The 23,834-nt window shown below is 35.3% G+C and overlaps 1 protein-coding gene and 1 non-coding gene across 2 annotated transcripts in view; one reads left to right on the top strand and one right to left on the bottom strand.

Annotated features, from left to right (window-relative positions):
• KIAA1328 (KIAA1328 ortholog) overlaps positions 1-23,834 on the bottom strand; it is a 255,457-nt gene that overhangs the window by 38,115 nt on the left and 193,508 nt on the right. The gene's annotated exons all lie outside the window — the stretch shown is intronic.
• Positions 6,150-6,291, top strand: LOC150002644 (U4 spliceosomal RNA). The gene has a single exon (XR_016512858.1). It is a non-coding gene; the product is annotated as a U4 spliceosomal RNA (small nuclear RNA).

The following is a 23,834-nucleotide window of genomic DNA, read 5'->3' on the forward strand; positions in this document are numbered from 1 at the left end:
CACACACACACACACACACACACACACACACACACACACACATATATATATATATATATATATATATACATATATCCCTTACTCTACTACCAGCCTTTTCCTTCTAAATTAAGTTCATCATAGACTCATGACACTGGTTTTTATTTCCCTTTGCCCATAAACAAAGTGAAAACTGAAGTGAAGAAAAAAAAGACATTTACTCAAAAAGTAAGATCCTAAGAGTTAAGATGTTTAAACTCCCCAGAAGCAGAGATCATCTCTAGACAAGAAAGAATTGACAGAGTATTACTAGATGCATTATTAATCCCAGGTGGTCCTGGGCCAGAAGTCAAATCATGTAAACCCATCAAAATCGCCAGCCTTCTGTTCGTATTGATCAGAATTTTTAGTAATGTTTGTTCATATTGTAATTTATTAATTAAAAAAAAAGAAATTAAATGCCTTCACGCAATATGGCTTTATGTGGGCATAAGGCAATGTATTAAATTTATATTCTTTATTTATTTTTTTATTTTTTACCAGAACCCAGGGATCACTTTCCCACTAAGAACAACTAATGGATGTGTATCTTAGCTCATATAACTTCTGTTCATGGGACAGAAAAACAGGAGAGTAAACCTACCTCATTGTGAATGTAAGATAAGTTTACCTCAACCCAGAAGCCCCAAACCCAGGTAAATCCAACAACTACAGCTTTGCTTCTTAATATGACCAAGACTACTGGCTTCCCCTAAATTCATTCATTTCCCACTCTGCTGAGCTCACAATACCAGCCAGTTCTGATCAATCATAATTCTGATTGCTTCCAGCTCCTTTACCCTAGTTTACACAGGAGCTTTCCAGTACTTTTATTTTAAACCCTATCCTGGTAATCCTCCATCTCAACAGGGAACTCAAGTTCCTAATTTCCTTAAAATAAAGATGACTGCATAAAAAATTTGTTTTTTCATTTGCATTTATTTCCATCTTATCCATCTGCTATTCCTCTCTTAATATCTCTGAAGAAAATCACACCTTTTCTTCATACTCCTGATGCCATTTTGACCTATGCCCTCTGTGACTATGGCCTGTCAATCATCTCCTTTTCTTAATACTTATAAACTACTCTTCTTCTCAACTGGATTCTTTCCTAGGATTGCAAAACAAGATAAAAATTTTCATTAAAAATCAAAACTAAACCTAAAACTAAAACCTCTTTTCTTAAGTGCGAAAGTATAATCCTACTCAGTGTCAGCGAGGGCGTGGACAAGTGTTTTAATACACTACTGAAGGAACTGCAAATTAGTATTGCCCTTTTGTGGGTGATATGCCAATACAAATAAAATAAAAATGCACCTATCCTCCTAATAATTTTATTTTTAAAAAGTTATCCCATAGACTTACATAAACAACAGCATGAGAATATTTGTTTAAGGATGGTCACAGCAGAATTATTTGTAATAGTGAAAATCTGAGGGCAAGTATTGTTCAATAGGAGAGTAAGAAAATAAACTATGATATATCCATCATAAGGAATATTACTCAACCATTAAAAAATGATGTGTGTAGTTCTCTTTATATTGTGCAGAAAGTTCATGATATACTACAAAGTAAAAAAAAAAGAAAATAATTTGCAACAAAAAATATATACTGGGATCTCATTTTTGTAGACAAAATATATAAAAATTATTTTTAAAGTTATGAATAAATATCAAACCAGAGAAGAGAAGTAGAAATAGAATGGATGAAAGGCTCTTATCATTTAATTTATATACTCTTGAATGTTTTAATAGGCATGTACTTTTGTAATCAAAAAACAAAAACTTTCACCATCTCCTTTATATTATTGTCTCCTCTCTCCTTCCCTTCTCTGCCAAACTTCTAAAACAGCAATTAATTTTAACAGACATACCTAGTAAAACTATATTTTAAGGGACAAATCTAACAGCCTTTTCTCTTTCAACAGTCTTGCTTGTTACTAGATCACCTCTCAACAACTAGCTCCTTTCTTGAAACTTTTCCCTTTGAACTTCATAATATATGTATTATCTTGATTGTTTTCATGATATTCGTATTATCTTGATTGTTTTAATAGTTTTAGGCTTCTACTCAGCTTCTTTTACTGAAAACTCTTCTACTTCCTCCCCCGAAACTCAGACATTCCTGAAGATTATCCTTGTCCTCCTTATCTTCCTCCTCAGCACTGCCTCAGTGAGCCCTGCCGCACCATTGTATCTTCAATTATGATGTCTAACCAGGTTTGTCCAGCCCACAGTGCTGTCCACAACTGCTGACCTGATCATGTATCTGCTGAAAAGCCGCCAAGGATGTCTTCCCAAGCCAACTCTTGTTAAAGCAATGCATCATCTTTATCTTGAAACTAGATCCTCCATCTATTTGCATTCTCATTTGATGCAATCACCATCCCCCCTATCACTCATATGAAAAACTTCACTTGTCTCAACTTCTGGGTTCCTTCTCCCTGTTCAATAAATGATCAAATCAATCATTCATTTATATGTTCACCAGCTATCAATTGAGGACAATACTCCATGGCAGGATAATATGCTATGGAGCTGGTGTAGGCAAACATGGAAACAAATATTTATTGAGTACTTGATATATGCTAGGTACGAGGTATACAAACATAGGCATACAAAGGCCTTGTTCCAGTCCTCAAAGTGATTTTAAAGGTGGAGACAGAGATGGAAATAGATCACTTAAAATCTGATAAAAGTGGTAATTCAGGAATACACAAGTTGTTATGGGAACACAAAGGCAGGGGCACCTAGTTCTATCTGCATAACTGCAGGGAAATTCTGCAGCATTTAAACTAAATCTTAGCGATTAAGCAGGAGATAAGGAAGAATGAAGGATGGAAGAAAAAAACAGTATTAGCAAATATACCAACTAGTAAAATTTTGTTCATCATATGTTTTTGGACAATTAAATAGTTTGGTACTGTTACAGCATCAACTGTGGGGTATGGGATAGGGAGAAGAGGAAGGTGAGACAGGACAGATAAGGGAGTGTCAGACCATAAAAGGTTTGGTTTCCCCGTGTCAAGGGATTTGAACTCTATCTTACAGGCAAGGCAGAGTCACTGAAGGGCCGTAAGGGGAAAAAATGACATAATCCATCTCAAATTTATGAAAAATTACTCTGGCACCATTCAGAGAACAGACTGCCAGAAGTTCATGAGTCAGAAGGTGCTGAAACAGCTCTGATGAGATGATGAGGATCTGAAATAGAGAAGCAGCAGAAATGGTAAGGGGATGGCTTTGAAAACATATTCAGGATTTAAAATTGGCAGAACATCATGGGTGTTTGGATGTCAAAAGTGAGGGATAAAAAGGAGTTGAAGATGATTGGCAGAACTTTGAGTGGATAAGCAATATTGAGAAGATTTGGGAAGGGTGGGTGAAATTAAATGTAGCTTGAGGTGCCTATGAAACATTTGGGAAGATATTTCAAGAAAGCAGTTGGATCAATAACTAGTTTTTGCTAGTTGGCTGACTGACTTTAGGGTGGTGGGGTTGAGAGACAGGGGAGGAAGTATATGCTTCACTTTCAATTTTCTTGGTGAAGGCAAAGGTAAATTCATTCCTGTAAGTGAAAGAAATGGGTACTGAGAGGGGTGAAGGTTTGGCGAATGTCTTGAAACAATTCAAGACAAAAACAGGCAAGAACAAGAAATAGACTGCTCTACAATGTTGAAGACCTAACAATTAAAAATCATACATTTGTATTGGGGTTTATGTACACATATGTGAAAGCAGAAAGAGCGGGCTGAGAGCCTGCTCCAGGGTTAGGATCCAGGGAGGGCATCAGACTGAAGGTAAATGCAAGGCCCAAGCTCCAACACCCTACACCAACCCAGTCTCCAGTACCAAAGCCCTCACCTCCCAGTACAGGTCTGATACTCTGTGCCATGCCACCCTCCTCTGTGAATCAGGCTCTAACACCCATGATCAAATTAACTTTAGGGTATGATGGGAGATAAGGGTCAAGTTTCATTATTTTCCCCTAGATCTATATCCAGTACATCCAGCATAATTTGTTAAGAAGACTTTCCTTTTTCCACATAATTGCTTGGCGGTTTTGTCAAAAGCAACTGATCCTATGAGTGTGCAGGTCTAGTTTGGCACTCCATTCTGCCCCACTGACTTATTTATCTGTCTTAAGGTGAATACCAACCTGTATTAATTACATAACTTTAGTTTACATACCTAAAAATAGGCAGCATGTAAGTCATTCAATTTATTCTTCTAAATTGCAAAGACTGTCTTTGCTATTCTAGACCCTTCACATTTCAGAATGTTTGCCAATTTCTATAGCAGTATGCTGGAATTTTGACTGAAACTGCATTGAATCTAAGCTTCAATTTGGAAAAAATTGATATCTTATTATTGAGTGTTCCAATCCAAGAACATGGTATATTTTTCTTTCCATTTATTTAAGCTTTCTTAAATAATTGTTGTTTTATATCTATTGCCATAGGATAGCTGATTGCTGATATAGAAATAAAATGGACTTTTATATGTCAAATTTGAACTTGAATTGTTTGTCAAATTCACCTAATGATTTTAGTAATTGTTTCTGTAGCTGGTCACGTTAATTTTAAAATAATGATGGTTTTACTTACTTCTTTCTAATTTTTTCATGGTTGATCATACTAGCTAGGATCTCCAGTAGCATGTTGAATAGAAGTAGTACTAGCAGACATCCTTACCTTGTTCCTGAAAGTGTTCATTATTAAAGAGAATGCATCTTTGTTCATATCCTCTATCATATTTCTAATTTGAGGAGAGGTTATTTTTTTCCCCTAATAATGAATGAGCACTGGAAAAGCTAGGTTAGATGCTTTTTCTGCATCTCTTTGAGATGATGTTTTTCTTCTTTATTATGTTAATATGGCAAATTGACTTTCAAATGTTAAGCCAATTTTGTATTCCTGAGATAAACTCTATTTAGTCAAGCTAGATCATCCTTTTTATATATTCCTGGATTTAATTTCCTAATATTTTGTTAAGAAATGTTTTGACGGTTGCCAGATAGAAGGCGGGTTGGGGGGTGGGTGAAAAAGGTGAAGGGATTAAGAAGTACAAATTGGTTATTACAGAATAGTCAGGGGATGCAAAGTACAGCACAGGGAATCTAGTCAACACTATTTTAATAACTATGTATAGTGGCAGGTGAGTACGAGATCTATCAGGATGCTCCGTAAATTTTACAATGTCTACTCACACTTGAAACTTATATAATATTGTATGTCAACTGTAATTAAAAAGTAAAAAATAAATTTAAAACCTATTTTGTTTTGCATTTATGTTCATGAGAAAGATTGACTGGTCTGTCATTCTCTTTTCTTCTAATGCTTTTATCTTGCAGGTCTCACAACAGGAGTTGGGAAAAGTTCTTTCTCTTGTTCAGTGGTTTTCAAGTGGGGCAGAAGGAGAGAATTTTGCCATACAGGGGACATTTAGCAACATCTGAAGAGTTTTTTGACTGTCCCAAGTCGGGGAAGGGGTTCCTGTTAGCCTTATGGGTGGAAGACAGGGATGTATGTCTTCTTATAATGCACAGCCAACAATGCATAGACCAGTACCTCCCAAAAGGAATTATCTGGCCCAAATGTCAATAGTGCCAAGGCTGAGGAACCCTGTTCTAGTCTGAAAAAATGTGTAAGATTTCTTTTATAGATGCTGGGGTAAAGTTCACAAGTTTTAGGAGTCTGTACTTTTATTTTTGGGAATTTTTTAAATTAGAAATTAAATGTCTTTAACAAATACAGGTTATTCATATTTTTTACTTTTTTGGTATGAATTTTAGTATATTGTCAATTAAAAAAAAAAAAATTTAGCCCTGACTGCTGTGGCTCAGTGGATTGAGCATCAGCCTGAGAGCCAAGTGTTGCTGGTTCGATTCCCAGTCAGGGCACATGAGTAGGTTGCACATCAGGTCCCCAGTTGGGGGCGTGAGTGAGAGGCAACCACACAGTGATCTTTCTCTCCCTCTCTTTCTCCCTTCCCCTCTAAAAATAAAATAAACAAACAAACAAATAAATAAATAAATTATAAAAAAATAAATTTATATCATTTAAGTTGTCAAATGTACTTGTAAAATTATTCATAATGTTCTTTAAGTTCTTTAAAAATATTGTTAGGTCTAGCTTTGAGCAGTGGTAGTATAATAGCCAATGAGGTTTATCTGAGGCACAATTATTGATAATTGAAAAAATATTGTTAGAATCTATGGTGATATCTTCTTTTCCATTCCTGATATTGATCATTTTTCTCTCTACAGCATGTGATCATCTTGAAAAACTTATTAATTTGACTTACATTTTCAAAGAATCAGCTTTTAGCTTTGTAGATTTTCTCTATTGCTTATTTTTCTTTTCACTGTAAGACTTATCAAAAAGTGGCTGCTACAAGGTTGAATGCAGAACAGAAATATAGAAATATTACAAATTGGAAAGTGCTGGGAAAAATTTGAGTGCTGACACAAAACAGAGAGATGCAATTAATGTCCTGGACTTCAGGGGAGACACCAGAAAGTCCACATCCTAGACAAAGGCTCACTGTCGTCGTCGGCAGCCGTCCGTCTTGAGAGACGATGGTGTAGCTTCTTAAGAGTCTATCTGTACCGCCGAGAATGGCTGTGCAGTCCGACTCGGGAGTGACATGGTATCTGTCTCCTCCCGTGTTGAATCGACATCATGCGATGACGCTGAAGCTACAGAGCCTGGGCAAGGTAATATGGAGGGTCTGCTGTTGCCCATGCAGCAGACCCCCCCTCTCTTCGCAGCTGAAGGGTCCAAGGGAAAGACGGAGTCGATACAGCTTGGGTTCAGGTGCGCCGCAGGAGTTGCCGGTGTTGACTACAACGTCAAACCGCCTTAGGGACTCCGGCTCCGGATTTTCTGTCGGGGTTTACTCCCTTAGCCTTTCCCCTGAAGAGGTATGCCGCAAGGCAGCGGAGGTTTTTTGGAGTCAGAGTTTTCCTTCTCTGATGTACCCTGACTGGAAGATCGAACCAGCGACACTTAGCTTGCAGGCCGACGCTCAATCCACTGAGCTAAACCAGCCAGGGCCAAAAGGCTCACTGTAGACCTCTAATAAAACCTAAAATTAAGCTATGATGAGAGTTTGGAGATTGTGTGTCACCAATTTAGAGAGGCTTGGGGAACATCCAAGGTTTTTGAGAGATCTGCCCTCACATAGCATATAACAACAAACCTATCCAAGTTCAAGGTGACTAGCAGGTAATTGAATCACTGGGAAGTGTAAAAATCAACACTTTTCAAAGAATGATAATAAAATCCATTTCTCTAAATGTGTAATAATATGCAGGATATGCCTGAACAGATAGAGTGGCTCAGTTGGTTGGCCATCCTCCTGTAAAACAAAAGGTCACTGGTTTGACTCTGAGTCAGTGCACATGCCTAGGTTGGAGGTTCAGTCCAGGTCAGGCATATACAAGAGGCAACTGACCAGTGTTTCTCTCCCTCTCTTCCTCCTTCCCTTTCCTCTCTCTAAAAAAATAAATAAATAGTTTAAAAATATGCAGGATACAATACAAATTGCAAGACATAAGAAGAAAAGAGAACATGTGACCCACAGTTAAGAAAAAAAGAATCAGTCAATTAAATTCAAAAGATGGCCCAGATGTTGAACTTAGTAGGTAAAGACTATTTAAATCAGCTATTATATTATAAATATGTTGATGTACATAAAGGAAAAGATGGTCTTAATGAGTGAACAGAGAGGCAGTCTCAACAGAGAGATAGAAACTAACAACTAGATGGAAATTCTAGAGCTAAAATTTACAGTAATTGAAATAAAAATTAGAAAATGGAGATGAAAGATTATAGAGTTGTGTGAATTTTCTGGCAGAATCAATAGATATGAGGCAATCTGAAGAACATTCTAGTCTCGGGAATTTTAGAGACAATATTAAGCTGCCTACCAAATATAACTGAAATTGCAGAGGGAGATGAGACTGAGACAGGGATAGAAAAAACTTGAAAAAAAATTATTTTAAAGAAATAATGGCAGATTATTCCCCAAATCTGATTTCAAAAAAATTTTGACCAACAGATCACAACTGTTGAAAAGCAAAAATAAAGATAATTTTGAAAACAACCAGATAAAGATGTCTATTACATATAGAAGAATAATGATATTTAGAGTTAACTTCTCATCAGAACAATGAAGGCCAGGGGATAGTGAAACAGTATCTTTAAAGTAAGGAAAAGAACAAAAGCGGAAAGAAAAATGTTATATCAGAATTCTGTATCTCACAAATATTATTCAGAAGTGAAGGAGAAATAACATTTTCAGATAAAACAGGGAAAATTTGTTGGCAGCAGATTAACATTATAAGAAATAATATGTTTTCCAGGTTAAAGGAAAATGACATCAGATAAAAATCTGAATGTATAGAAAAAAATGAAGAGCATCAGAAATAGTACATATGTGAATAAATATAAAATGTGTATTTCTTAATCTTCTCTTAATGCCATTAAAAGATATGTGAACATTTAAAGCAAAAATAATAATACTTTTAAGGGATTTATAATGCACCAAGCTGTAATGTATACAACAATAATATCACAAAGAATGAGGAGGTAAATATATCTATGTAATAGAAAAGTTCTTATATTCTATATAAAATTCCACAATATTAGTACCACAAAGACTTTAATAAGTGGCAGAAGTATTTAGTTATTTCAGAAATAACTAAACAAAATGCAAAGCTGTAAAGCTAATAAAACAAGAGGAATTCAAACAGAAAACTAAAGATTTTTAAATTATTTTCCCTCTCACCCCCATCCCCCAGAAAGTCAGAGGAGGGGAAACAGAAGAACAAAGAACAGATGGGATAAATAGAAAGAAAGAAAAAAATCAGACTTAAATCCAACAGTATCAACAATTTAATTGAAATGAATTAAACACTCAAATCAAATGAAATAAATTGTCAGATTAAAGAAAATTGTAGAACCTAAACCATATGTTGCTTATGAGTCACATTTTAAATATAAAAGAACAAATAGGTTGGCGTAAAAAGATAGAAGGAGATATGGCATGTAAGCAGTCCAGATGGAAGGCTGGAGTGGTTATATATCAAATAAAGTAGATGTTAAGACGAAGTACTACTAGACATAAGAGAAATATTTCATCATGATTAAAATACTTCACTATGATTAAAGGAAAAAATCATTAGACACACATAACAATCCTAAATACATATGTATCTAAAACGAAGTTTCAGAATACACATAGCAAAACTGAGAAGATTAAAGAGAAAAGTGGAGAAATTCACAATCTTATCTAAAGATTTTAACATTCCTTTGTTACCAATTGATTGGAAGAAAAGGACAACAATTCAGTAGGTTACAGAAGAATTGACCAATACCATCAATCGATTTGCTTTAATTGACATATATGGAACATTATACTCAACAGCACAATACACATTTTTAAAAGTACACATCAACTATGGACCAAGATAAAACACATGTTGAGCCATAAAAAAAGTTTCAATTTATTTCAAAAGAATAAAAACTTATATAATATATAACCTGACCAAGATGGAGTGAAATTTAAAATTAAAAACAAGATACCTAGAAAAATCCCAAGTATTTAGAAGACATATAATATACTTATAAGTAACCCATAGGTCAAAAAAGAAGTCAAAAGAGAAATTAGTACATATTTTGAAATGAATGATAATAAAAACACAACATATTAAAATTTGAGGGATACAGAAGCAATACTTAGAGGGAAAATAACAAACACCTACATTTCAAAAGAAGAAAAGCTTAAAAGCAATGATATAATATTCCATCTTATGAAGCTACAAAAAGAAGATAAAACTAGATATAAAATAAGTGGAATGAAGGAAACAACAGAGTAGAAATCTATAAAATAAACAAACAATAGAAATACAAAAGAAACTCAATAGTTGTCTCTTTGAAAATATTAATAAAATTGATAAATCTCTACCAAGACAAACTAAGATAAAAAGAAAACTCAATTGACAAATGATCAGGAATGAGAGAAGAGATTAACACTACAGATTCCAAAGATAGTATAACAATATTTAGAATATTTCATGAAAACTTTATGGCACTATATTCAGTAACTGAAATGAACTAAAATTTATACATTTATTGAAAAATATAACTTGTTAAAACTGGTTCAAGAAGAACCAGATAATATAAATGTCCTCATATATAGTAAAGAAATTGAATTCATAAGCAAAACATTCCAACCAAGAAAACTGATCAGATGGCTTCATTAGTAAGTTTTATCATATTTAAAGAAGAAATATTAGTAATATTAGTAATCTTATTTCAGTAAATAGAAGAGGAAACACTTTAACACAGTTTATGTTACTGTGTGATACCAAAATCTGATTAAGTTACTATAATACAGAAATATTAGAAACTTGTATCCTTCATGAACAGATATACATGAATTCTCAACAAAATATTAGCAAATCAAATCCAGCAATACATAAAATGATACTATTTCATAGACAAATGAATATTTTTCCAAAATGTAATGGTGGCTTAACATTACCAAAAAATATGTCCATGTAAATCATCACATAAAAAGAATAAAGGGGCAAAAACATATGATTATATCAATAAATGCAGAAAAAGGATTTGAAAAAATTCTAACAAAAACTCTCAGCAAACTAGAAATAAGAGGGAACTTACTTCAATCTGATAAAAGGGCATCTACCAAAAACCTACATTTAAGATTATACTTATTGGTGAATTATTGAATGCCTTTTCATTGAGAACAAAGCAAGGATATCTTCTTTAACCACTTCTATTCAATATTGTATTGGAAGTGCTAGCCAATGCAGTAAGTCAAGAACAAGAAACAAAGGCAAGAAACTTGGAAAGGCATAAATAAAGCTGTTGTTACAGTGCCAGACAATGTAACTATGAACCTGAAAGTATCTGCCAAAAAAAGAACCAAAATCCTGATAGAAGATGTGCATTTAGCAAGATTGTAGTACACAAGGTAAATATTCAAAAATAAATAAGTCTGGCCCTGGCTGGGTAGTTCAGTTGGTTAGTGCATCGTCCCAATACAACAAGGTTGCAGTTTAATGCCTGGTCAGGGCACATACAAGAATCAACTGATGAATAAATAAGCGGAACAACAAATCAACATTTCTCTTTTTTTTCTCAAATGAATCAATAAAAATTTTAATATTAAAATAAATTAATCTTTCTATATAGTGCTAGTAAATTCAATAAAACATGTGCAAGACTATCACATGAAAAACTACCTGGTATTACCGAGTTAAAATTTAAAAGACCTAAATAAATGTAGAGATGCTGGGAAACAACATTTTTAGAATAAATTCTTCCAAAATTGATCTAATCATAATTCTACTTTCTTAATAGAAACTGATAAACTGAATCTAAAGTGTAAAGATCCTAGAATGCCTAAAAGGGGTTTTAATCAGAAAAAGAAGAGTGGAAGACTCACAGGATCTGATTCCAATAGTTATTACAAAGCTGAAGTAGTCCAGACTATGTGTCACTGACTTAACAATGGACATCAAGATCGATGGGAGAGAAATCCATAAATGTGTATGGGTGTGTGGCTTCTGAAAAGACACCAGGCAATGCAATGAAGAAGTATTATTTTCAACAAATGGTGTTAGAATAACTATCTGGACAGTAAAAGAATGAACCTTGAGCCCTGTCCCACCCTACAAGTGTATTAGAAATGACTTATAAACTTAAATGTAGAAGTTAAAACTCTACAACTCCTATAAGAGAATATAGGAGACTATTTTTTATTAACCTTCATCAATAAAAAAGTTCTGTTCTTCAAAAACAACATTAAGGAAATAAAAAGGCAAGTAGCACACTGAGAGAAAATATTCACAATACATATATCTGATGAAAGTTTTGTATCCAAAATATGATCTCGGATTATTTTAGCAGCTCAGGTTTTTTTTCCTTCCCAAATCTGGACACAATCTAAATGTCCATCAACAAATTAACAGATAAACTTCTTGTAGTATACAATGAACTGCTACTCAAGAGTGAAAAGGTAACGGACTAACGAAACATGGAGCAGCATACATAACTCTCCAAATCATATAGTGAGGAAAAGATGCATATACAAGTATGCACTATTTCATTTCACTACCTTACATGAGTGAAATCAAATCAATGGTTGCCTGGGCCAGAGGCTGGAGGGTGGAGGTTAAAGAGAAGTAGGGTGGGGTGGGGTGGGGGGTTGAATGCGTTTCCTGAAAAGTGACACAAAGTACGCTCTGGAGTGTTAGGTACTTTCTATATTAATTGGGGTGTTAGTTACAAGGTATATCCATGTGTCGAAACACATCAAACTTGATGTATGAATTTTATGAAATGTAAAGTTCAATAAAGTTGACTGAAAAATAAAATTTAGTAAAACAGCAGAAAAAATTTTACCAAAAATTTTTTAGATATACTGAGATGTATCAAAATTAGTAACTATATGTTATTTCCAAAACTATGTAGAACCAGATACTACACTAAAAAACATTCACTGACCACATACTTTGTAATCATTCATTCACTGTATGAGGCACCATAAAGTCAAAACCTGTCAGATGATCAATGTTTCTTATCACTTCACACAATCCAGATAAAATATGTACAAAATTCACTGAAGAGCTATGACTAAGGTAGGACAACATCATTCGCTGATATGATGAAATTATTAGGAATAGTTCTGTTAGTCTCTTTTAGCATCTGTTAGAGCTGTTAAAGTGATGGTAAATTGATCAAAATCAAGACAGCAGAAAAAAAAAGTTTAAACTCATGGCATTTAGGACTGCCACACTATATAAGTCATTATTAGCTTACTAAGACTTTATTGAATGATATCTCCATATTTTATTGGATAGAAATTACAAAATAGTAGGTAGGAAACTGAGTAGTCTTGATTTAGAATGGGGAAAAGACAAACATTTTCAGTTCTTTAAGTTCCATAAAATTCTAATAATCCAAAGTTCCTTGAATCTTTCTTACTATTTTGCCTAAATCTCCTATGTCACGATAGTCTGAGCTTGAATGGCAAAATTTAAATGTCATTCAGGACCAATTGAATACCACTTGTATTTGCATTCTTTAAAAAGTAGAAAAACATTAACCTTTTGTTTTATTGAATTAAAATGCCACAGAAATGCTGATGTAGTCTTGGGAGATGAAATACTTTTACAAAGAAGAATAGCTGTCATTTATTAAACACAAAGAACACTTACTTGATAGGATGCCTTCTGACAAAAAGCAGATTGGTATTCTCATCATAGAAAAGGCATTATAAAAAAAATCTAGCCTAGACCTCTGAGATTTGAATAATTTAAAGCTGCATTTGGTGCAATTTGAATTTTTCTTTAGGGAGGCAAAGTTAAATACCTTTAATTTGTTCTAATTATTTCAAATTTGCAAGTTAATTATGGCTGATCATTAAATAACAAAAAGGACTATCATCTCCATAGAGTTTTACCTCCTACCCTCTGCATTACTTAAGCTAGATTTTAGTATGCATGAATTAACTTTCTAAATAATCACACGGTTTAACTAAATGGCTCAGTAAAATGAGCTCTGATCCTCAGAATAAGCATTAATGGACATTAGAAATGCTATTGGGACTCGTGTTATATACATTATAAGTATTTTTAATGGGGCCCTATTTACTAATTTTTATGTACTGTTCAAGTCAGAAATATATACATATATATGTGTATATATATATATATACACATATATATATACACATATTTTTGGAAAAGTTAATCTTTGAGACAATAAAAACATATGTCCATTTAACACCAACTAAATTCATTTTGATATTATGCAGGGATGTGGTGATGGATTTTAACTTGTTCATCTCAATTAATCAATGCAGCACAAATGGAATATTATGGATCTGTAAATGGAATATTATGGATCCACTGATGTGCTAAGTGATTCAAGTAGCAAAAGGAGGTCCAACAGGCTGGTATTTAAATTCCACCTGCTACTTTGAAAGAAATAATTCATGGTTCTTGTGTTGGGAGAATATCTAGTTACCATTCCTGTGCATACTTGGCTACCAGTGAGTGAATATGAAGCCAGATGGCACATAACCTTACTGCTTAGAACTCTTAAAAATAATTTTCCTAAACGTCCCAACTAAATCTTCATATTCCCCAGAGATGGACCTGCCAATCAGAACAAAACATTTTAAGATCAAAAAATTTAAAGAATAAAATTTCAAAAAGAAAATATTCCATATATGTACAGTACTGTCAAGATCTTCCTATTTCCCACTCCAAAATCATCAATGCAATTTTTTTTCTGTATACCCAGTAAATATTATCTGAGCACCTACTATGTGTCAGGTCTGTGTTTGGGCATGGGAGTACACAAAGAAATAAGTGACTATCTTTGAATATTTACATGTAAACAAGAAGAGATAGCTCAGCAATAAATACATAATGTGGCAGGTTAGTTATGATGGCAATATAAGTAAAGTGCTATAGGGAGCCAATACACATTAACAGGAAGCTAGAAGGAGAAAATAGAGGGTCACGAAGGCAATGAGGTAAGGAAAGTTAGTAAAAAGAAATGATAATGATAACTTATTAGAATATGCTATGCAAAAGGCAATTGCATGGCTCCTGGCTCCAAAAGATGTGGCCATCCCAGTAAAGAATTTACTTATGGAAGTATGCCAAATCCCTTAGGAGTATTGGGTAGAATAATGGTCTCTGGAAGACAATAGGTACTTTCTTTAGAGGCAGAAAAGACATAATTTAGATGTGCATGGCATAGGAAAGAGAGAAGTCTGACCTGGAGGGATAGTTATGGCAGTCTAATAGTATAGAATATTAGCTTTGATGTCAGACAGAACTGATTACTGACTGTATAACTTTCTTAAGGAAGTTTACCTTTCTGAGCCTAATTTTCTCATTTATAAAATGAAATTAATAACTATGCAACTTACAGTGTTGTGAGGATTAAATGAATTAACATATGTACAATACTCAAAATAGTGCCCAGCATATAAATACTACCTAAATGTGTTAGCTTGTTATTATCATTATTTTTATTACTACTGCTATTACTATTAAATGAGGACATATCTAAAAAACTTCAAGAAATATCTAGTACATAGTAGGTGTTCACTAAGTTATTACAGACTAGCTAAATGAATGGACGGTATAGTTGCTGAGAATTACAGAGACAGAGTAGGTCAGCGGGGTGGAGGAGAGATAACTGGGTTGAATCTGAAGACTTTGGCTTTGAGGGCCCTGTAAATCACTTGGGCTAGGTAATATTATCATGCAGTTATAAAGACAGGTTTGGACCTCAGGAGAGAAAAGCTTACATCTATGATAAAGAACTTAGAGTTATCAGTATAGGGATATGCCCTAAAGTTATGGGAATGAATTAAATTTCCCACAGATAGAAGTCTTTTGGAAAGAGGGAAGAGGATGGAATTATCAAAAATTTTAACAGTAGGCAGAGACAAAGGATGCAGTAAAATGCTTTGGAGGGAAGAGAAGCAAAAGCCAACAGGGAAACAAGTAGGGAAAGAAGAAAGAAGTTTCAAAACAAACAAACAAGGAAATGAAAGAGGTAGCAGAAAGGTTCACTTGTTATTGAGAAGTCAAGTAAGATGAGGCCTGAAAAAAAGTAAAAAGATTTGGGAATTAGAAGAACCCTTGTGACCACGGGAAACGTGGTTTTAGTTGATTGATATAGTAGAGGAGGAATAAATTGGAGACGAGGAAGTGAACGCAGAGACAAAGGGCAATGTGGTTCAATGCTAAGGCAAAAATAAAGTTGCGTGTGTGTTTGAGAAGAATTGTTGAGCATATAGAAGAGCCTGAAGGTGTATGAAAAGGGGGACTGACACAGTGAAACTGTGAAAAAAGGAGGGAACTTGCAAACAAGGCACTGAGGCAGGAGACATCTGGACTGAAGATATCTGTGGGACCTCTGAGCAGTGATGCCCGATGGGCACTTTAAAATAGGAACTCTGGGGAGAGGGCACTGATTCACACAAAGGCGTGACCCTCGCCATATAATTCAAGACTAAAGCAGACCTCACTTTTAGTGAAGGTACATTTTGTACTTGAATATATCACCAGATCTTAATCTGCTCCCTCACCAAAGGGAATGTAGATAAGTTTCATTGTTACAGTATCTTTATTTTTCTCTTTAGAAGAAGAAGCAACTGAGGGAGAGGTAAGAAGAGAATGGATGAAGCTACACTAAAACATAGCACTGTGCTGTAGCCACCACCAAACCGCTCATTTAGAGTTCTGTTGCCCTGATTTCAGAATTTCTCTATGGTCTTTAATAAAGAAAATAGCTCTTTGAAGTCAATTAATGTATATTTCAATGTAGAATGAACACATTTTTAACTTTCTAAAAATATGTAAGAGAAGGTTAACTGTTGGGATGATGAAAATAATATAAACTAATAACTACAAAGTATGAATATTGTTCACTATACAGTTTATGAAGGGTAGATACCATGCCCTACTTTTCTCTGAGTCCCCAGCAATGCCTTCCATGGAGATGCAAACAGGGAAGAGGCCCAATATACATCTACTGAGGAAACAATTATAATTTGAAAGGTATTTGTGGGATTAACATAACAGAACTCTGAGTTAGTTAATTGTTATCTCTTCTTTGCATTGTGGACCTTTCGGTCATTTCTAGACCTATAATCTATATTTATAATTTCATCACAGCATGCACATATGCAGCTTCAAAAATTTGGCATAAGGTGAGACATTATGAAGACATGTTTATAGTATGCCAAAAAAATCTTGCAAATGAACTATGACTATAATACAATATTTTAGAACTCAGGCCAATTCAAACCAAGGTATCAAAGACCTATAAATTCACTGTAAATGTCAAAAACCTTACAGTGGTCAGTTAAGGACTGTGGTTGGAAATCTCCCTAAAGAAAACCGAAGTCCAATGGTAATCAACATACAGTCAGGGTGCTACTGAAGATACAAGTCAAGGACCAGCCCATATTTCTGCTGTCTCTAAAGCAGTGGTTTTCAAAGTGTGTTCAAGGATGTAAACAATATTTTTATAATAACAAAGATGTTACTGTCCTTTTACTTTCATTGTTTCATGAGTGTATAGTGAAATTTTCCAGGAACACATGACATGTGATGTCATAACAGATAGAATGCAGAAGCAGATGTGAGAAAGCAGCTATATTCTATTAAGCCAGACATTTTAAAAATTTGCAAAAATGTAAAGCAAAATTTTTGTTTTGGAAAATACAGTTTTCATAAAGACATGTCATTTATATCAATATGTAATGAGTTTACTATTCTTCTTCAATAAATAAACATTTAAAATGTTTTCATATTGAATTCACACAGTAAATATTAATAGAAATAAACTACACTAAATAGATATACATAAAAGCTCTTTTGGGGGTCAATAAAATTTAAGAGTGTAAAGGGAGTCCTAAGATCAGAATGTTTGAGAACTTCACTGGATATAGAATGATAAATGATGAAACCATGGAAAAATTACCAACATGTTCTTTGGGAAATTGAATGTGGCCTCAACATGAAAAATTACAGAGATTCAATGGCAGAAAAATATTTTCTTGCAAAAAAATTTTAAAGGTTTATTATATTCTCATTTGAGAGAGTGAAGAACAGAGGGAGAAAGAAAGGGAGAAAATAGTTGATGTGAGAAGAAACACCCTCTCACACATGCCCTGACTGGGGACTGAACCCACAACGCAGGCAATGTGCCCTGACTGGGAATGCAACCAGCAACCCGTTGCTTTGGGGGACGATGCCCAACCAATTGAGTCAGACTGGTCAGGGCACAAAATTTTTTAATTAAAATATTAGTATACATTAAAAATGACTTTTGCGGGGGCATACAGTTCTACGAATTTTAACAAATACATAGATTCTTTTAACTATTACCACAATCAGGAAACAAAATAGTTCATCATTTTTAAAAAACTCCCTCCATTATTCACACCCTCCTCCCATCCCTAACCTCTGACAACCGCTGACACATTCTCTGTCGCTACAGTTTTGTCTTCTCTGGGATGCCATGTAAATGTAATCAAATAGGATTGAATTTGAAAGACCGCCGGCTTCTTTCATTCAGCACAATGTCTGTGACAGTGATCTAAGTTGTTGCATCTATCAATAGTTCATTCCTTCTCATTTCTGAGTTATATTCTTTTGTATTGATTTACCAGTTACTTGTCCATTAATCCATTAAATGGCATTTGTGTGGTTTCCAGTTTTCGGCAACTGCAAATATAAGTTACTAGATGCTTCATGTAACTAAAGGAAGCTTCTAAACTTCAGTCAGAGGGTAACATAGGAAGTCTCCTGGCTCTTACCACTTGATAATAATACCAATTTTAAAAAGCAGTCCTGTTCCTCCATTTTCAACAAAAGTTCTGTGACAAACTTTAAAAATACCATCTAAAGTTCCAGAGATCAGACTGTGCCATTTACTGTACATTAAAGGAATGCTTATTGCCTGTTTATTGAAGGAAAGCCAATTTACCTTCAAATAAACCCCTTGAAAATGTATCAGGAGTTCCAATTCCAATTCATCCTTTTCTTCTGCCCACTCAAGAGGCTCCCATTAACATCACCTGATCAAAAAGCATGACAAAGATAACCTGTTTTCTGGTATTTACAGACTCAAGTATTTCGAGGTCTGACTACTGAGTAAAACAACTAGCAAGAGGCCATGTCAAAAGGCTTCCTTGCCTCCTTGGACCTAACAGAGCAGAGGATCTCCCTCTAGGGCTTTGATTATTATATAGAGTACAACCAAGCTGGGAACCTGAGACTTAAAATCAATAAACCTATAAAAATACTGGGTGCACCAGCATGCTACAAGGCCTTTTATGTTTTTATCTACTCAGCATGACCTTAAGTATATACACAGCGTTCTCTGCCACAGGGGCCTCAGAACTGGCTCAAAGCATTCATAGCAGGCAGCTTTATGTATATGAATGGCAATTTTGAAATCCATTTTTTTTTTGCCAATAGTCCTATTCATAGAACCATCATCCACTAAAGTAAATGAGAATGTAATAGAAAGCTGAGTAAAAAGAAAAAAATAGCATTTTAGAGGGATTCAAAGAAAACACTTAAAAGGACCCATAATTAGAGCAGCCAGGTTTGAGCTATAAAATTGTGGAATTTTTTATAGTTTAGGCCATGCCTTGGTACCCATTTGACCGAGAACCCTTAAACAGGATGAAAAGCCCCAGGGAATAAGGATAAAATGAAAGCCTTAATTACCCAGTGTGACAATTTTGAAGGAAATCAATCACACTACTTAACGTTAATAGTTACATACAAGTTACACAAAAGACAGTTCTTTGCATATTTTTCTCATATAATGTTTGTTGCTATTGGCATTACTGTATAAGTTACCAAATGAGCCACAGTTTTTAAATTCTGCAATTTAAAATTGGTCTCTGTTGAGCTGTGCTGCTTTGCAAAAAGGCTTCTGTGCAGTGTGTTTCACCAAGACCTCACAGCTAGGTGCCATGCCAGATTCCTTGTTGGGAAGAGTGAGAGGTAGGAGCAGGGAGTTGCTAAGTGTGAGTAGATAATAACCACTTGGCCATGCAAAACCAACCATGACAGCATATTATGTCTGTCAGCTCATTAATTTACAGATACAAGCTCCTTTTTCTTTCTATTTTTGTATCGCTTAAAGGTTGTGCAAACAGAATCAAGCAATCAGAAACCATGGTTCAAAAGGCTGACTTCAGATAGCACTGCTCAGTCACCTTTGGCACATACATGCTCTGCAGAGCAAGGACAATTTTGATACTACTTTGAATCTCCAGTGGCCATAAAAATGTGTAAAAATTATTTGGTAAAGATAATAACAATAGTATTATATTAAAATGTTTATTGAACACCAGTGACATTATAGCATGTAAAACATAAATTCACACAACAAGCACAATCTGAGCATAGAAAGAAACTTATCTAGTTGGTTCCCAAACCAGGTATCACCTCAGAGCTTTCTGAGAATATAGATTCCTAGGCCCCATCCACAGAAATTTTGATTTAATAGGCTGAGGTTAAATGTACTTGGTTTCTTCCATTATTTCTCCTATAATTTCAGTTTCCATGGCTCCATGAAGGGACTAAATAACACCTATCTATAAGATCCTGCTAAACACTATTTTAGCTGCATCCCACAGGTTTTTATATGTTGTATTTTAATCTCCACTCAGTTTTATATTTTCAATTTAAACCGTAGAGTCAGTTTATGCGATAAATAATTATATGAGGCCTGTCCAGAAAGTATCTAGCCATGTAATATGAAAAACAGACATTTATTGAAAAAGACACAAGATACAAGAAACACTGTATCATACATGGGACAATGACACCTCAGTACCCCTGAGAGTAGGCACCTTAGGACCTCACACAGATCTCCCAATCACCATGAGGTGCCCTGTCATATTTTTCTGAATCTCATTGATGGTTAGAAATCTCTTCCCTTTCAAAAGTGATTTTAGTTTTGGGAAAAGCCAGAAGTTGCAGGGCACTAAACTTGGGCTGTAGAAGGGCTGAGTCACCAGGGTGGCTTGATGTTTCACAAAAAACTTCTGCACAAGACATGATTGCTGAGTGGGTGTGTTGTTGTGACGAAGCTGCCAATCACCAGTTGCCCATAGCCGAGGCCTCCTGAATCATCCAAATACTTTCCACAGAGGGCTGTTTAAGCTTAATGCAAAATTTGATGCAGATTCATTGTTCTCCTTGCTCAGTCATTTTGAAAGTGACAGCCACACAGTACACATGCTCACTCAAGGGCACCTACCACCCCCATTGACTAGTGCAGTGAAGTCATTATTGTTCATACATGTGCATTCCAGTCTACCCTCCTTAGCTGCCAGGTTACATCACTGTCACGTAAACTGTTCACATTATATTAACAATGGTTAGATTTCTCCTGGACAGACCTTGTATATTTTACCAGATACCACATTTTGTTAATATTCTTTGCAGACCTACAAGCATGGGTGTTCTCACTAATTTTTACCAATATAAAGAATGAGAAGCGGGAGCCGACTTCTTTTTCCTTAACGAGTAGGAAACCAATCATGTAAAAACATAGGGATACACCATTCCAGACACAGGAAACCAGGTACTAAGGGATTGGACTGAAAATAAGCTTAGTGTATTCAAAGAACTGAAAGGCCACCATGGCTGGAATATTCTGAGTGAGGTGACAGCAGATACAATGAGGTCAGAGAGTATGAAAGGGTCACATCATGGAGGGCTTTGTAAATTGAGTAGCATTTAGATGTGTATTTCAAGTATGACTGGAAGCTGTTAAAGAGTTTGAGCAAAGGACTGACATGGATTATTACATACCTTTTAAAATGACCACCCTGACTGGTGTGTCAATGATGGGTTGTGGGCGATACAAGTAAAAACAAAAATATCCATGAGCAGGCAACCACAATAATCCAGATGGAAATGGTGATGGTTTGGATTCGAGTGGAGCAACAGAAATTTAGGGAAAATGACAAAGTAGATAATTTTGAAAGTAGAGTCCATAGGATGTACGAATGAACTGGATATGGAAAATGAAGGAAGGAGGCTTATAAATCAAAGTGGTTTATGGAGTTTTTTACTTGAGCAACAGGACACAAATCTATCTGAAGTGGGTAACAAGAAAGATAAAACCTGGCTGCTGTGGCTCAGTGGATTGAGCTAAGGCCTGCGAACCAAGTGTTGCTGGTTCGATTCCCAGTCAAGGCACATGACTAGGTTGCACGTCAGGTCCCCAGTTGGGGGCGCGTGAGAGGTAACCACACAGTGATGTTTCTCTCCCTCTCTTTCTGCTTCCCCCTCTCTCTAAAAATAAATAAATAAATAAATAAATAAATAAAATTATTTTAAAAAGAAAGATACAGTTTGGGTTTTCCAAACAGCATTTGTCCCTTAACGGTATTCTGTAGGACAGAGTGGTATCCATGTGTTCTATCTGCTTTCTGAGACCCTTAATTATCTTAGAATTAAGAATCATGTCCAGAATTAATGTCTAGTTTATTGGTATATAATATACAGAATCAATTTTTTAATTTTCAAAGAAAATAATTGACTAGTGTTTCATTTTCCTTGCTATTTCAGTCATCCACAGTGTGTTTTTTAAGAATTCTTCAAGTGGAATAAGACTTCCAGTTTTCCTTTGTCTTTGATTTTCAAAATGCTCTCCAATGTAACAACAAGTAAGAAATGCTTCTCTTTTAAGTCTGACAACCACCCCATGAAGGTTTCTTATGAAAGGCTGGGGAAACTGAGGCTTAGATGGATAAATTATTTACCCAAGTTCTTACAGCTAGTTAGTGGCAGAGCTGAGATTTGATCCCAGGTCTCATTGTACTACACTGTCTTGTAATGATCCATTCCCAGGATTATGGAATTCCAAACTTGTGCATATTTTCCTGATATACCTCATTATTTCAGCATGCTAGGAAAACTACTCTCCAAAAAGGCAGCACAAATTCAACGTTTCTAAAATCCGTTGGACATGCAATGCCACCAGAAGTCTTCTGTGTTTTCCTGGTCAGCTCTCTTTCCCTATCTCAAGCTCTTCAGAGCAGTAATTTCATGCCTCTTGTTCTTCAAACCTTCAATCCCACCTTCAATCAGCCCTGTACCTTCCTCGCCTCCCTTACTACATTCAGGCAGATGACCTCACCTCTTACTTCACATGAAAAACCGAGAATACCACATAGGAACATGTCAACTATCTACTAACAAACCTACAAACTTAAAAATGTGTCCTTTCCACATTCTCTTCTGTTACTAAGTCTTCCTTCTCTTGACTAAAGTTCATTCTCCCATCTGTGATTCAGATTCTAGTTCCTGTATTGCTGGGAACTCATTTTATTGATAATCCCCTTTCTTGTATTTTCAACCTCATCGTTACTGCCTCCTCACCATCTACATTTAAATATCTGTTTCTTGTCTGGTCTAACAAAACCCTCCTCTGACTCTACATCTGCTTTCAGCCATGGCTCCCTGCCTCCTCCCCTTTGATGGCTAAGTCCCTTTGTTATTACCACCCACCTCCTCACCTTCCACTCAGTCTGAAGCCCATCATCTTCCAGCCTTACCACCTCTGTTGCTAAGTCTAATGGCACGTGTTCAGCCTTATCCCACTTGCTCTTTCAGCATGATGCAAATGTCATCACTCCCTTCTTGAAACACTTCTCCCCTTGACTTCGATGATGTGATTTTTTTTTCTCCTGGTTTTCCACTAGTCTTATCCCAGGCTCGGTTGCAGGCTCCATTCCTCTACCTATTCTTGAAATGTTGCTATTTGGGGTTCTGCTTTAGCCTCATGTTATGTCACCTAAATGCATTCTAATTTTAAGTGTTTGAAAACATTTTGCTAACCAAGCAATGTATCTGGAGGTTTGATTCAGCCCTGTGGCCACCAGTTTCAGCCTTCTGCCATAATCTCCCTTGGAGATTATTTGGGATGTTTTATAAACTAACTCTCTCTCTCGCGCGCGTGCGCGCTCCCTTCCCCTGCCGAACTTTTCATCCATTCATTTGCTCACTCAAATAACAAATATGAGGCCTGAATCCCTTCAAGAAACTTAAAGTCCAGTGGAATTGTTTTCATTTTATTTTCATCATGCTGAACATATAAGTCTATACGTATTGATTTCTAACCACCTTTCCAGATATTTTCTCATATGAAATATATTTGTCAAGTCATGCCTACTATTCTATATAACATGTATAGTTTCATCCCACTGACTCCC

Source organism: Furipterus horrens, unplaced genomic scaffold (assembly GCF_987537825.1).
Source record: "Furipterus horrens unplaced genomic scaffold, mFurHor1.1.pri manual_scaffold_8, whole genome shotgun sequence".
NCBI lineage: Eukaryota > Metazoa > Chordata > Mammalia > Chiroptera > Furipteridae > Furipterus > Furipterus horrens.